The sequence below is a fragment of the Pongo abelii genome, chromosome 15, assembly GCF_028885655.2.
Source record: "Pongo abelii isolate AG06213 chromosome 15, NHGRI_mPonAbe1-v2.0_pri, whole genome shotgun sequence".
NCBI classification, from domain to species: domain Eukaryota; kingdom Metazoa; phylum Chordata; class Mammalia; order Primates; family Hominidae; genus Pongo; species Pongo abelii.
This window is the reverse complement of record NC_072000.2, coordinates 59,785,757-59,799,449: the sequence shown is the minus strand read 5'-3', so window position 1 is coordinate 59,799,449 and position 13,693 is coordinate 59,785,757. Positions and strand designations below refer to the sequence as shown.

At 46.2% G+C, this 13,693-nt stretch overlaps 1 long non-coding RNA gene across 1 annotated transcript; it reads left to right on the top strand.

Moving 5' to 3' along the window:
* The first annotated feature begins 4,928 nt into the window (after positions 1–4,928).
* Positions 4,929–12,070, top strand: LOC129049770 (uncharacterized). The gene is made up of 3 exons (XR_008513077.2): positions 4,929–5,722; positions 9,649–9,804; positions 10,254–12,070. It is a non-coding gene; the product is annotated as an uncharacterized LOC129049770 (long non-coding RNA).
* Positions 12,071–13,693: the final 1,623 nt, after the last annotated feature.

Here is a 13,693-nt window from a genome sequence, read left to right as displayed (position 1 = left end):
TGAACTTGGAAGTGGATCTCCCTCCCAAACTGAGTCAAGCCTTCAGATGAGATCGCCACCCCTGCCGATAGCTTGACAGCAACCTCATGAGACATCTTGAGCCTGAGGCTCCCAGCTAAGCCATGCCCAGATTCCTGAGCCACAGAAACTGTGAGATAAGAAATGTTTGTTGTTTAAGTCACTAAGTTTTAGAGTAACTTGTTAAGCAACAATACGTAACACACACCAGTCGATGCTGAGGCTGCTGGTCCAAGGACCACACTTTGAAAACCTTGGCTCTAATGGAACAGCTGCTTCTTCAGTCTTCTGACTTGATGGGGCAGGGAAATACTGGGTTTTAATACTTCTGAGTTCCACAGTGTTAGTGGAGCATCCTTCTAGACTCTGTCCACCAAGTCGATGGCAGAAATAAGTTGGATACCTTGTCCCCAGTCACCACAGAGCCCCCTTCTCTGCAGGTTGAATGACGGAGGTAAGGCTGGTCCTCGCACAGCCTCCACTGCCCATAGCTACAGGAGTGTCCAGAGATCAGAGCTCTCAATTATAAGGAAAGACATGGGCAATAGCTGCTTGAGAGCACAGCAAAGTCAGGGCCCAGAAAGCCTGGGGGGTGGAAAAAGTTTATTCCTCTGGAAGCCCTCATTATCGCTTCCTTATTCCATCCTGGTGAGTAGCCTCTGGGGCCTGTCTTATGTGTCATTTGTTCTCTGGATTTAGTTACCAGTGAATCCACAGGGAGGTGCCAGCCAGTTCTTAGGTGCATTCCACAAGGGCAGAGATTTTGGCCTGTTCTGTTCAATGATACCTACAAGTACCTAGACCTGAGACTGGCATATAGAAGGCGCTTAGTGAATAATTATTGAATTTAAGTATGATTTATTTATTTATTTATTTTTCACTCAGGCTGGAGTGCAGTGGCAAACTCTCAGCTTACTGCAACCTCTGCCTCACAGGCTTAAGCCATTCTCCCACTTCAGCCTCCCTAGTAGCTGGGACCACAGGCACACACCACTACGTCTGGCTAGTTTTTGTATTTTTTGTAGAGATGGGATTTGCCATGTTGCCCAGGCTGGTCTCAAACTTCTGGGTTCAAGTAATTCACCCACCTCAGCCTCCCAAAGTGCTGGGATTACAGGCGTGAGCCGCGCCCAACCAAATTTCAGCCAAATTTAAGAATCTGAGAGATAGCCCCAATTAGCTTAGCCAAGCCTCGTGCACTGTGAAGGTGGGGGCTGGCACAAGTGTGCCACCCTTGGGCCACACTACCACCAGGGTGTTCAAGGAAGAGGCCACCTCTTATCCCCTGCAAGGAGACAGGTACACGAAGATTCTGTGGGTCATCTCTGTAAAGCTTTAATTCAGAGGCCTCAGACATGGACTGTCTGGGTTCAAGAGATACCGAGGAGCGGGAAACACCAGTGGGGTTCTTTGGTGACTGGGGCCAAAGTGTCTGGTGCCAGGAAGCAGAATATACAAACTGGTATGCTTTTGTGCACATCGCAACTAGCCTGAGGCCTCATTCTACCAGCTTCAGAGAGAAATTAATCATGCTTGTTTAACAGACGCAGTGAAAGAATGCCCTGGCACAATGCCTGACACCCAGTAAGCACTTAATAAATGTTTATTGAATGAATGAAAGAGATCTTAAGCACAGCAATATATTTCTCGTCTGCAAGTGGGGGAAAGGTAAAAATCAGACTTGTGAAACCATATGCCCTCCCCTCCTCCCCATAACCCCCACCCACAGAACAGCAGAAAGGAAAGGAAAGAATGGTATCTTTGGAGCAAGAGGAAGAAGCCATCTCTGCTTTGTAGCTTGGGTCAAAGCACTTCACCTCTCTGGGCTGCAGCTGTTTCATTTGTAAAAGGGAAAGTCTGGGCTTGGTGATCTCCAGGTCTCCTTCCAGGACTGTGATCCTGTGGCTCTGTGCTTCCCCAAGGCACTGTCCCTCAAACCTAATTACATGGTTTGCCTGTAAAAGGAGCACCTTGATCAGGGCAGAAACAACGAGGAGGAGCCATTGTCATTCAAATCCTGGAACTGACCTTTTTCTCAACCTATGTTTAGAACATTCCCTCTTGGAACCCAGACACCATGCTCTGCTGTGAAAACATCAGATACCACACTGCCCCCTGGAAGTCCTTGGACAATAGCTGTGACCACCAGTCACAAGAAGAATGCTATCGAAGGGGGTTTGGCGTGGACAAGTTGTGCCCTGCTTGACTTACGGGGTCCTTCTAAATACGAACGATTCTAGTTTTTCATCAACCTATATAAAGTAAAAATTATGGTATTTACGAGAACACTGAATTTATGGTATTTATGAAACCACTGACTCGGGTGAGGAGCCCAGTTGCTCCTTTTATGAAAGGAGCAGATACTCCTCTCCAGCGCTGATGATTTAGGGGCACTGTGAAGAGGTTGCAGAGGAGAAGGTTCTGGTGAAAACATGCCCGCCTTTCTGAGTTTTAATTTTTTATGCTCACAATGTGGGAAAACCACTCTCCAAGGGCAGTGGTAATGGGGAAAGAGCAGCAAGCTTAGTACTATGTGGAATTCCTCCATGACCTCTAGCTCCTGGGGGTGGGAGCAGCTGGTATTTAAGAAACCTGAGTTTTCCACATGAGCGGCAGAAAAAGGTGCAGAGAGAGCAGGCTTTTTTTGTGTCCCTGTCTTGTTTGTTTCCAATTGTGCAGACAGTAGAAAATGCCCTTCTGAAAAGAGCAAGAGGAAGATGTGGAAAAAGAAGTTTTTAAACTTCTTTCCAAAAAAAAAAAGTATTAAATTATATTTTTGTGAAAAAGAAAAACTTATTTTCAATGTCTATAGTATTTCTGGCCAACATCAAGAACCTTGGTGAAAAGAGAGCAAACAAATCAAAATCTATGCCAAGGAACTGCAAGGATATTAAAAGATGTCATATTCTTCAAGTTAGTTTTAGGAACAATTTATTGCAGGACTCCTCAGAGCCCTTAAGGTACAAATGGGTATTGTGACTTTTATCCTCTGGAGTGTAGCATTTTCAGAAGACACTTTGGGAAACACACTTAGGAGTGACAACACACTTTTCTTATTAGAATCCAAATCATGGCCAGGCGCAATGGCTCACGCCTGTAATCCCAGCACTTTGGGAGGCCAAGGCAGGCGGATCACTTGAGGTCAGAAGTTTGAGATCAGCCTGGCCAATATGATGAAACCCTGTCTCTACTAAAAATACAAAAATTAGTTGGGCGTGGTGGCAGGTGCCTGCAATCCCAGCTACTTAGGAGGCTGAAGCAAGAGAATTGCTTGAACCCAGAAAGCAGAGGTTGCAGTCAGCCAAGATCATGCCATTGCACTCCAGCCCTGGGCATCACGTTGCAGCGAGACACTGTCTCAAAAAAAAAAGAAAGAAAAAGAAAAAAAAGAAAAAGCAAATCATGCAAATGAAAAAGAATTATCCTCTGTAGTTTCAGAAGGCAAAACAAGATCAACACATGTTTAAAAATTATTCCTTTGGGAAATAAATCAATATGCCAAAGGGACATCTGCACGCCTATGTTCACTGCAGCACTATTCACAACAGCCAAGATGTGGAAACAAACCTAAGAGTCTGTCCACAGATGAATGGATTATTCAGTGTGGTAGAGAGACACAATAGAATACTATTTAGCTTTAAAAACAAAAACAAAAAACAAAACAAAAAAACAGGGAATTCTGTCATTTGCAACAATATGGATGAAACTAGAGGACATTATGTTAAGTGAAATAAGCCAGACACAGAGAGACAAATCCTGCATTATCTCACTTAAATGTGGAATCGTAAGAAGTCAGACTCACAGAAGTAGAGAGGAGAATGGTGGTTGTCAGAGGCTGGGGTGGGATGGGGGCTGAACAGGGAAAGGGGAGACATCAGTCAATGGGTACGAAGTTTCAGACAAGCAGAATAAGTACTGGTGATCTATTGCATGTCAGGGTGACTACAGTTAATAATAATGTGTTGTATATTTCAAAATAGCTAGAAGAGAGGATTTTAAATGTTCTCAACACAAAGAAATGATAAATATTTCTTTGTGTTGAGTAATAGATATGCTAGTTACTCTGATTTGATCATTCCACAATGTATTCATGTATGGAAATATTACTTTATACTCATAAATATATACAATATTATTTGTCAATTAAAAATGAAATAAAACTAAAAATTATTTCTTTAGGAGAGTGAAATTTAAAACACAGTTTGAAGATTGAACCCTTGTGTGGACAAAAGATCTGGGCTTGATATATTGAAAGATCTGGGCTTGATATGTTGATGCACTTGCTAACAATAGCAGCTATTCCTGAATTAGAAAGTCCACCTTCAGGAGGATGGAATAACTTGTCGCTGGAATAATAACAGCCACCTTGGGGATGGAATGTTTGTTATTTGCTCTGTGCTAAATATCTGTATTTATATACATGCGGGTATAGATATATAAATATATATGTATGTATATTATTCGTATATGGACTTATGTTTATATCTGTTTTTTCTATTTAACCCTTACAGCCTTATGTAAGCAGATACTGCAATTATCCCCATTTCGTGGAGAAAAATACTAAGGCTAAGGAACATTGCACACCTTGCCTGAGACTATGCATAAATTGCTCAGCCAGGATTCAAAGGCAGGCAGGCCACCCACAGAGCCCCACTCGTCACCATGACACCACCCTGCCCCCTGGAAGTCCTTGGACAATACCTGTGACCACCGGTCACAACAAGGATGCTATCGAAGGGGATTTGGCATGGACACGGTGTGCTCTGCTTGACTTACGGGGTCCTTCTAAATATGAACAATTCTAGTTTTTCATCAACCTATATAAAGTGAAAATTATGGTATTTATGAAAACACTGAACTTAATTTTTAAAGTATTAGTGACTGCTATGTACCGAGCATTGTAAAGAGTGCAGTTGGTAAGAGGTAAGGGAATTTAAAATGTTGAAGGTGCTTTCTGCCTTTGAGAAGATTATGGTCCCATAAGAGATGAGAGGATACATAGGAAGCCACGAGACACCATGGGGCCTGCACAGCTGCATTTCCTAAAAGCGCGTCAGTTGCTGCAAGCACCCCAGGTCTGTGTGGGCTACAGCCTCCCCCACAGTGTTGCTGTCTGCTTGACAAGATTTCACAAGGCACCTATGATGGGTATTGATCGTTTGGGGCTGCCTGGCATCTTTACTTTCTTCCCATGTTTGTAAGAATGCTGGTGAGAGGCAGTAAACACCAGGTGCTTGTGCAATGTCAGACTCCAATTGCCAACTCCTCTAACTCAATGCCTGAGGGCTTGCTCTGGCCTGCAGAGCCCACTTTGCAGGACAAGTAGAGAATGCCAGGGATGTACACTTTACCTCCCTTCCCAGCGGACCCTCAGCCAATGACTGCCAAGAGTTGATGGGTAAATAGCCTAGACCCCCCCACCATGCCTCTCGGTGGGATAACCCTGAGGCACATGGCCTACACTGTCTTTCAGAATCCCAGGCAGGATTAAGCTGGAGTTGCTCACAGGGCAACTTGCTTGATAACAAACCATTTACTGTTTCACTCCCTTCCCTATCTGACTTCCCCACTCCCCTACCAGTGTTTCCTTGAATTACCTCCCAAATAAGCCACTCACACTCAATTCCTTGTTTCAGGGTTGCTCCAGGGGAAACCCACGCTAAGGTACTTGATCTCCCAGATCCTGGCAACCAGGGCCTACAGCGTAAGTGCATAGGACCTAAATGCTTCTATCTGAGACTTTTACCCTGGAGCAAGTGAAGAATTAAAAAACAGTCTAGAATTCATTCTAAGGCCACCAGCAAGGGCCTCCAGTGCCCAGTAGGGTGGTAGCACTGGCATCAGCTGCAGAATTCAGTGGGCAGCCATGGGGTATAAGCTCCTCACCAGGTCATTCCTAGGCATTACTCTGACTGTAATCCACCTGATATGTTACAACACATGTTTCTACTTATATTACGCAGAGTTGGATTATCTTATCTGCATCCAAGGAGTTAACAAAATCGAGACCTCCATTCTTGCAAAATGGTGCCTGAACTTGGTCCTCTATGGGGAATTTTAGAGTTGAAATTTTATTCTTATAGTTTTAGAGTTGAAAAGGACATTTGAGGTCACCCAGTATAGTTCCTTTCTTCATGGATGAGAAAATTGAGGCCCAACAAGGTTAAGGGACTTATTTAAGGTCACAGAAGTAGGTAGAGGCAAGAGCCAGATTTGGGGCCATAACGGTTGATGGCAAAGCACTTCGAAGGCAAGTATGTGTGTTTGAGGCCCTACTTGCTGCTTGCGTGATGTGGGAAGTCATTTGAGTTGTCCAAGCCCTCGCTTTCTCACCAACATAAAGTTGTGAGGATCGAGTGAGATGATCTACATGAAACATTCAACAGGGCATCCATTAGGATGCTTTCGGCTCTAAATAACAGAAGACCCAACAAAAGTATCATGAAAAATATCTATAAGGAACATACTATCTCCCAGAACGAGAAGTTCCAAGGCTGTTGAGTAGTGTCTTTTAATGTCATTAAGGACTCAGATACTCACCATCATTCTTCTGTGCCATCTTCAACGCAGCTTCTGAATGGATACAAGATGGCGGAAGATGCTCCAAGCAGCACAACCCCATGGAGCAACAACCAGCAGGAGAGCAGGAGGGCAGATTGTCCCGAGATGCTGCTTACACCGAGGAGGAAAGCCTTGCCCAGAAGCCCCTTATGTGTCATTGGCAAGTTTACATTACATCTCCATGCTAAGTCAATTCCCCACCACACAAATCCAGGGAGCACGGTTGAATTAGACCAAGGCAATGTGCTCCTCCTAACACTGGGATACAGTCACCTTCCTGAAACACAAAACCAGGGAGAAGGAAGGTTGGCATGGAACGGCTGCTAGATAGAGAAGCAACAATGTCGACCGCAGTTGCCAGGTGCTCAGAAGGTGCTGAAGAAATGCTAAGTATTTTTATTGCAGTGGGCTTTTCTTTCTACTGTACAAATGCAACTGTGCTTTGGTTTAAGGCTGCTTGTCCTCAAAAGGTAAAATTCTCCAGGAGTATAAGTAACACTGTCTTAACAGTCATTTTTTTACTTCACTAGAGAGGGAAATTTTGTAAAAGGGAAAGGTGGCTGTGGAGCTGTGGGAATAGATGGAAGAATGAAGAAAGAAGGCAAGACAGGCAGAAACAAGGGCCTCGTGGAGCTAGAAGCCAACTTCACAGAGATCGCAATTTTGCCTAGGGCCTGCTCCAAGCTGGGCTTTAAAGAATAGATTTTATACTTGCACTGTTCCTCATGAAATCCAAAGTCCCACTTGTACTAAGAGACTTTTAAGCAAAGGGCAAGTCAGAAAACAAATCCTGTTAGAGCCTCTTCTAATTACTGTGTCTCTTGGTGCACATTACAGAGGGCAGAGGCCTTGTCTAACTTGTTTTGTCTACCCCGAAGCAGCTGATCCTGAGTGCAGCAGATGCTCAGGGCGGGAAATGGCCTATCCAGACTTGCCCAGGTTCCATCACAAATGCAAATCTTGACCCTCAATGAGTATCTTTCACCTTTCAAGTTCCTCACCTGGAAAATGGGCTGTGACCTTGGTTTCCTAGTGCCGCAAGTGAGAAATACCTCCTTCTTCAAGGAAGAATCAGATGAGGAAGAAGAATACTGCTCTTGGTGCTCTCAGCTAAAGAGTGTTGTCCCAAAGACCTCAGGATGGCTACATGGTAGAAAGGAGAGCTTGACTGGCAATACAGTTTGCAAACTAGGAAGAGAAAGTCTCCAGTGCAGCGCAAAGGTCCTTTCTCTTCAAAGAGGGGAAGAACAGGTTGGGTTTTATGCCTCACAGGGTCTGTATCATACATATTCAGTAGGTTTGGAGGGAAAGCTTCACATATTTATGAGGGGAGCCAAACAGATGCATAATGAGTAAACATATACATAGCATACATCCCATGTTCACTTTGGAGTGGGGTTTTATCATTAATACAAGATGGACTTTGGCTCTTTATGTTGAAAGATGAACTATAAGACATAAAGTCAGTTTGTGTGCAGCCTCTATAAGCTGGCTGAAACTGGTTTAAGGTCTGCAGTGGCTTATCAGAAAAGAATGTCTGCAAGGCTGGTCCTCTGTCCAGTCAGAGTCGTAGTGGTCTGGGATGTAGATCAGAGTTAGGAGGGGTCTGACAATTTACCTGATAGTTCCTCTTGTTAGGGAGTTTTCTAAGAGTGTGGTTTTTCCTATAGCCATAGGAATTTAGGAAGTTGGCATGCCAGTCAAGCACTGAACCCTCTACCCACAGGTAACTTTTGTTTCCTTAACCCTAGGGTCCCTCTTAGTTGATAAAGTGGCATCTGTTTTGCTCCTCAGATCACAGGGGAAGCACAGAGTCCTCTACTTCAGGTCCCCCCAGTCACAGGAACCCATACTTCAGCCTGGATGCATGGTGGCTTCACTGCAAGGACCCTGGAGGACCCTGGGACTCCACAACAGCACATCATGTGCCATCTGGGACAGGAATGCTGCTGGGCACTACAGCCAATCCCTCCTTCTCTCAGGGGCCTCGAGACCACTTGTCCTCACAGCCCAGTGTCCACAGCTTTCTCCTCAGCTTCACCTGATGCCCGTCTCATCAGGATCTTTCAGCCTTAGTGTTTTCTGCTTACAAGCAACTTCCTGGGACTTCTAACTGGAACATTCCCCAGAGACGGAATCTGATGGAGCTTGGCCTCTGGCCAGTCTGCGAATAAGGAACCCCCTTAGGTGCAGAATAGCGGAGTTCAGGCAGTGCGAGGTCATGCTGTGTTTGCCTACATGAAAGGGCCTGTGAGTACAGGCAGAGTCTCACCCTACAGGGGTGGGGAGAGGGGAAGCCAGCTCAGAGTGTATCTGGGAGAGGGCAAAAGAGAGAGATCAAGAATTTATGCAGGAGTATTTTGCCAGAAGTGGAGAGATAGTCCCCTGGCCCTCTCTAAGACAGAGATGCTCTGGGAGTGCTGAACATGGAGTGAGATCTAAGGGATAGTGTTTTGTGTTTTTTTGTTGTTGTTTTTGAGACAGAGTCTCGCTCTGTCACCCAGGCTGGAGTGCGGTGGTGCAATCTCGGCTCACTGCAGCCTCCACCTCCCAGGTTCAAATAATTCTGCCTCAGCCTCCAGAGGAGTTGGGATTACAGGCACACACCACCACGCCCACCTAATTTTTGTATTTTTAGTAGAGACAGGGTTTCACCATGCTGGCCAGGCTGGTCTTGAACTCCTGACCTCAGGTGATCCACCCACCTCGGCCTCCCAGAGTGCTGGGATTATAGGTGTGAGCCACTGCACCCAGCCAAGGATAGTGTTTTTGAAGGCCTCAGAATCAGTTTGCCTCCTTCCTCCTCATTGACACCCCACATGCAGGGTTTTACTGCTAATCACAAGAAAACAAAATAACAAAGGTGGGACATTGTAAAGGCCACAGAAGCTTCCGAAAGTCTGAAGAGCCAGCCTTTCTTCTGACCTGGCTGATGAGAATCTCTCTGAGCTTTCCCTTTCCCCTTGTATTCCTTAGACTGGAAGTCAAATGTTTCTCTGTCTTGAGTCACAGAATTATAGACACAAAAAGGGAAAAGAGTTGTAAATTAGCACATCTTCTAATTTTCAGATGCAGAATCCGAGACCCAAAGAAGCCATGTGACAAGCCTGTTTGTGGGAACTTGTGTTAGAATCAAGTCTCTGGCCTAGCTACCCAGTGTGCCCTGGGACCTCTCCATAGCTGCCCAGAGGGAGCCTCTGAGTCACAGCTGGTGGATGACAGCATGTAAGTGACAGGAGTCTTCCCAGACACCACACATGGGCAGCCTGGAGGGTCCCCAAACTTCCATATCCCCACGGCCTCTGTGAATGGGAGCAGTAGCATTCTGGCTGGTGAGGAACATCTGGAGGTAAACATAGAAAGCCAGGGGCTGCCACCCACTTTCCTTAGCTAGCTGGCAATTTGAGAAACTCAAGCAAGTTACCCTGCCTGTGGTGTGAAATGATATTACCGTTACTTCTGAAAGGGTGCCGGCCAAAATCACTATTCATAAAAAATGCATCAAGGTAGGGTTATAAGTTACAAAGATGGCTGGGTGGGATGGCTCATACCTGTAATCTCAGCATTTTGGGAGGCCAAGGCAGATCACTTGAGGCCAAGAGTTCAAGACTAGCCTGGGCAACTAGTGAGAGCCTTATCTCTTTAAAAAAAAATTTTTTTTGAAACTTCACCAGGTGTGGTGGCACATTCCTGTAGTCCCAGCTACTCAGGAGGCTGAGGTGGGAGGATTGCTTCAGCTCAGGAGTTTAAGGCTGCAGTGAACTACAATCACACCACTGCATTCCAGCCTGGGTGACAGAGTGAGACCCTGCATCTAAAAAAGTGACAAAGGTGAAGACTGGATCCAACAGCAGATTACCTAAAGGAGGGAACAACCAACTCCTGAAAAACATCTGTCTCAAAGCTGAATGAAAGAATGCAGCTACAAGGTTGGGCGCGGTGGCTCACGCCTGTAATCCCAACACTTTGGGAGGCTGTGGCAGGCAGATCACTTGAGGTCAAGAGTTTGAGACCAGCCTGGCCAACATGGCAAAACCCTGTCTCTACTAAAAATACAAAAATTAGCTGGGTGTGATAGTGCATGCCTGTGATCCCAGCTACTTGGGAGGGTGAGGCACGAGAACCCCTTTAACCCGGGAGATGGAGGTTGCAGTGAGCCAGGTGTGGTGGTACACGCCCATAGTCCCAGCTACTCAAGAGGCTGAGATGGGAGGATTGCTTGAGCCCAGGAGTTTGAGGCTGCAGCAAGCCATGACTGTGCCACTACACTCCAGCCTGGGTGACAGAGCAAGACTCTGTCTCAAAAAAATTAAAAATGAAAAAATTAATAAATAATGCAGCTGCTTAGCCACTGCCTTTTCCCTTGGTTATGTGGATAATAGGCAACCCATGCTCTAGAGGGAAGGGGTGTGGGTACCAACCTGGATTCCTTAGCTTACCGGCTGTGTGGCCGCAGCCAGGCAATTTCACTTGTCTGAGGTGCCACTCCCTCATCTACATCATTCAGAGCTGTGATGCTGGCATATTCAACGAGATAATATCTGTAAGGGGCCCAGCTCTGGACTCGGCACAGAGTACGTACCAATGAAATACAATCATGAACATAGTTATCATCATCATTTGTCTGAGTGTGCCCAGATCCAACCATAACCATCAACAAGCCAAGAGAGCTGTTCCAGCAGGGGAGAGCTGGGGTTTAGTTGGACAGAACTGCCTGGAATTCACATCCCAGTGCCAGCACTGGACACTTGCTTCTCTAACAGGATTTTTCAACCTCAACACTATTGACACTTTGGGCTAATTTTTCATTGTGGGGAGCTGTCCTGTGCATTGTGTGGTGTTTAGCAGCATCTCTGGCCTCTACTCTCTAAGATACCAGTAGCATCCTCCCGTAGTTGTGACAACCAAAAATGTTTCCAGGCATTGCCAAACATCCTCTGGAAGGCAAAAATCACCCCCTGGTTCAGAACACTGGTCAAATAAAATGTTCATACTAGGCTTCTTATTAGTACTAGGCAAAGTCAAAGAATCTACCCAGAGTTTCCAGTTTAAAAAAATTGCCTGCCAGGATGACCTTTTTCTGGTAAACCATGGAAGAACATTCATTTCCTATATTTGACAAGCACTGCAATCCAAGGGAAGAGAATGAACTAGGGAAATAATTGGGTGAGGTTTTAACATTGGTGCTAATTTACAGGGCTACTTCAACTCCATGCGAATACACCCATGACTACGAATTTCTGCTCGATAAAGTGGTGAGGGGGTTAGGTTTAACTGTAGGCTCAGGCCAGATGTCCACAGGAACCCATTGCCCCTGGTTAAACATTGCGTTGGGTCAGTAGCCCCAAGACCAACAGGCCTACACAAAAGCATTCTTCTCAAGGACATTTATCACTCCCTAACTCAACATAACCAAAGCATTGTTTTAATTCCGGGGGCCTGCATCTGCAGTGGGCCATTTAAAAAAAAAATAAAAGGATAAGTGAGTGACAGAATGAATGGAACCTCTCTCTTCGTGTCACCTTCAGCTGGCCCCTGTGACCCAGGCTTACTAAGTGTGACCCAGGCTTACTTTGCCCCACCTACCCACTCCCTATTCACACACACACACACACACACACACACACACACACACACACACACACACAAATAATAGGACAAATGGAGACATATCCCTAGCCAGGAATGTGTTTCCTGTGTTGCCCTGGCACTCACTGGTGGCCCCTCAGGTCAGCTTTGCTAGAAGTACCTGGGAAATCCCTCTGAGCCCTGCTGTGGCCTAGGGCCTCAAAAGTGTGCAGAAACTGGTTCTTTCCAGGTGCAGAAAACAGAAGAGGCTCCATAGGGAGTCAAGAGAGACAACCCCACATCAGCCACATGGAGATCCCAAAAGAGTGCCTGGAGACCCAGCTCAGAGCCAGAGGGAATGAGACCGGGAGGGAAGGATGTGGCTACGGGGAGGACGGCCTGAAAGGAGAGGGGCATTAATAAGCACTTATTATGTACCTCAGAATAAGAGCTTCCTTGAAACATTACCACCTTCACCTATCACTACAGCTTGGGAGGGAGCAATTATTATTCCCAGTTTTGTCAACAAGTAACCTCAGAGAAGTTTGGCCAGCTGGGACTAGAGTCAGGGGTGCCCGATTGCAGAGCCCAGGCTCTTTGTCCCACCAGGGACTCTCAGCGACAGCTGCACAGATGGGTCACCTGAACGGCTTCAGAAAAATACAGATGCAGTCGGGTGCGATGGCTCACGCCTGTAATCCCAATGCTTTGGGAGGCCAAGGCAGGCAGATCACTTGAGGTCAGGAGTTTGAGACCAGCCTGGCCAACATGGTGAAACCCTGTCCCTACCAAAAAATACAAAAATTAGCGGGACATGGTGGTGCACACCTGTAGTCTCAACTACTCAGGAGGCTGAGGCAGGACAATCATTTAAACCCAGGAGGTGGAGGTTGCAGTGAGCTGAGATGCAGTCCAGCCTGGGCGACAGAGTGAGATTCAGTCAAAAAAAAGAAAGGAAGAGAAAGAAAGAAAGAAGGAAAGAAAGAGAGAGAGAGAGAAGGAAGGAAAGAAGGAAGGAAGGAGGAAGGGAGGGAGGGAAGGAGAGAGGGAGGGAGGGAGGGAAGGAAGGAAGGAGGGAGGGAAGAAAGGAAGGAAGGAAGGAAAAGAAAAAAGAAAGAGAGAGATGCTCAGGTGCTAGCTGCTACCAATTAAACCGAAGTCCCGAAAAGCCTCCCAGGTGATTTTAGTGGACATTCAGGGTCTAGAACTGTTGCCGTCCCCAAGGAATAGAGGAGGAAGATGTGGACAGAGGATGATGCAGTGTGCCGGGCGCGTTGTCCGTGTGCAGTTAACCACCTCCAGGGCCTTGCTGTGCTGCAGGAGCCCTCCTCCTTCCCCCAGGCCTTCCACCCCAACCAGTGGGCACTAAGACAGAGCAGGCAATTTTAATGTGTGCTTGAGAATAGTGCTTGAGAAGACAAATCCACACACCCTCCATGCCATATGATATATATCGCAGCAGAAACCGCCTGCAATTATGTACTTCCTGGTATCATCTGCACACGGTCTCCCTTTACTCCTGTAGACCAGTGGTTCTCAGACACGG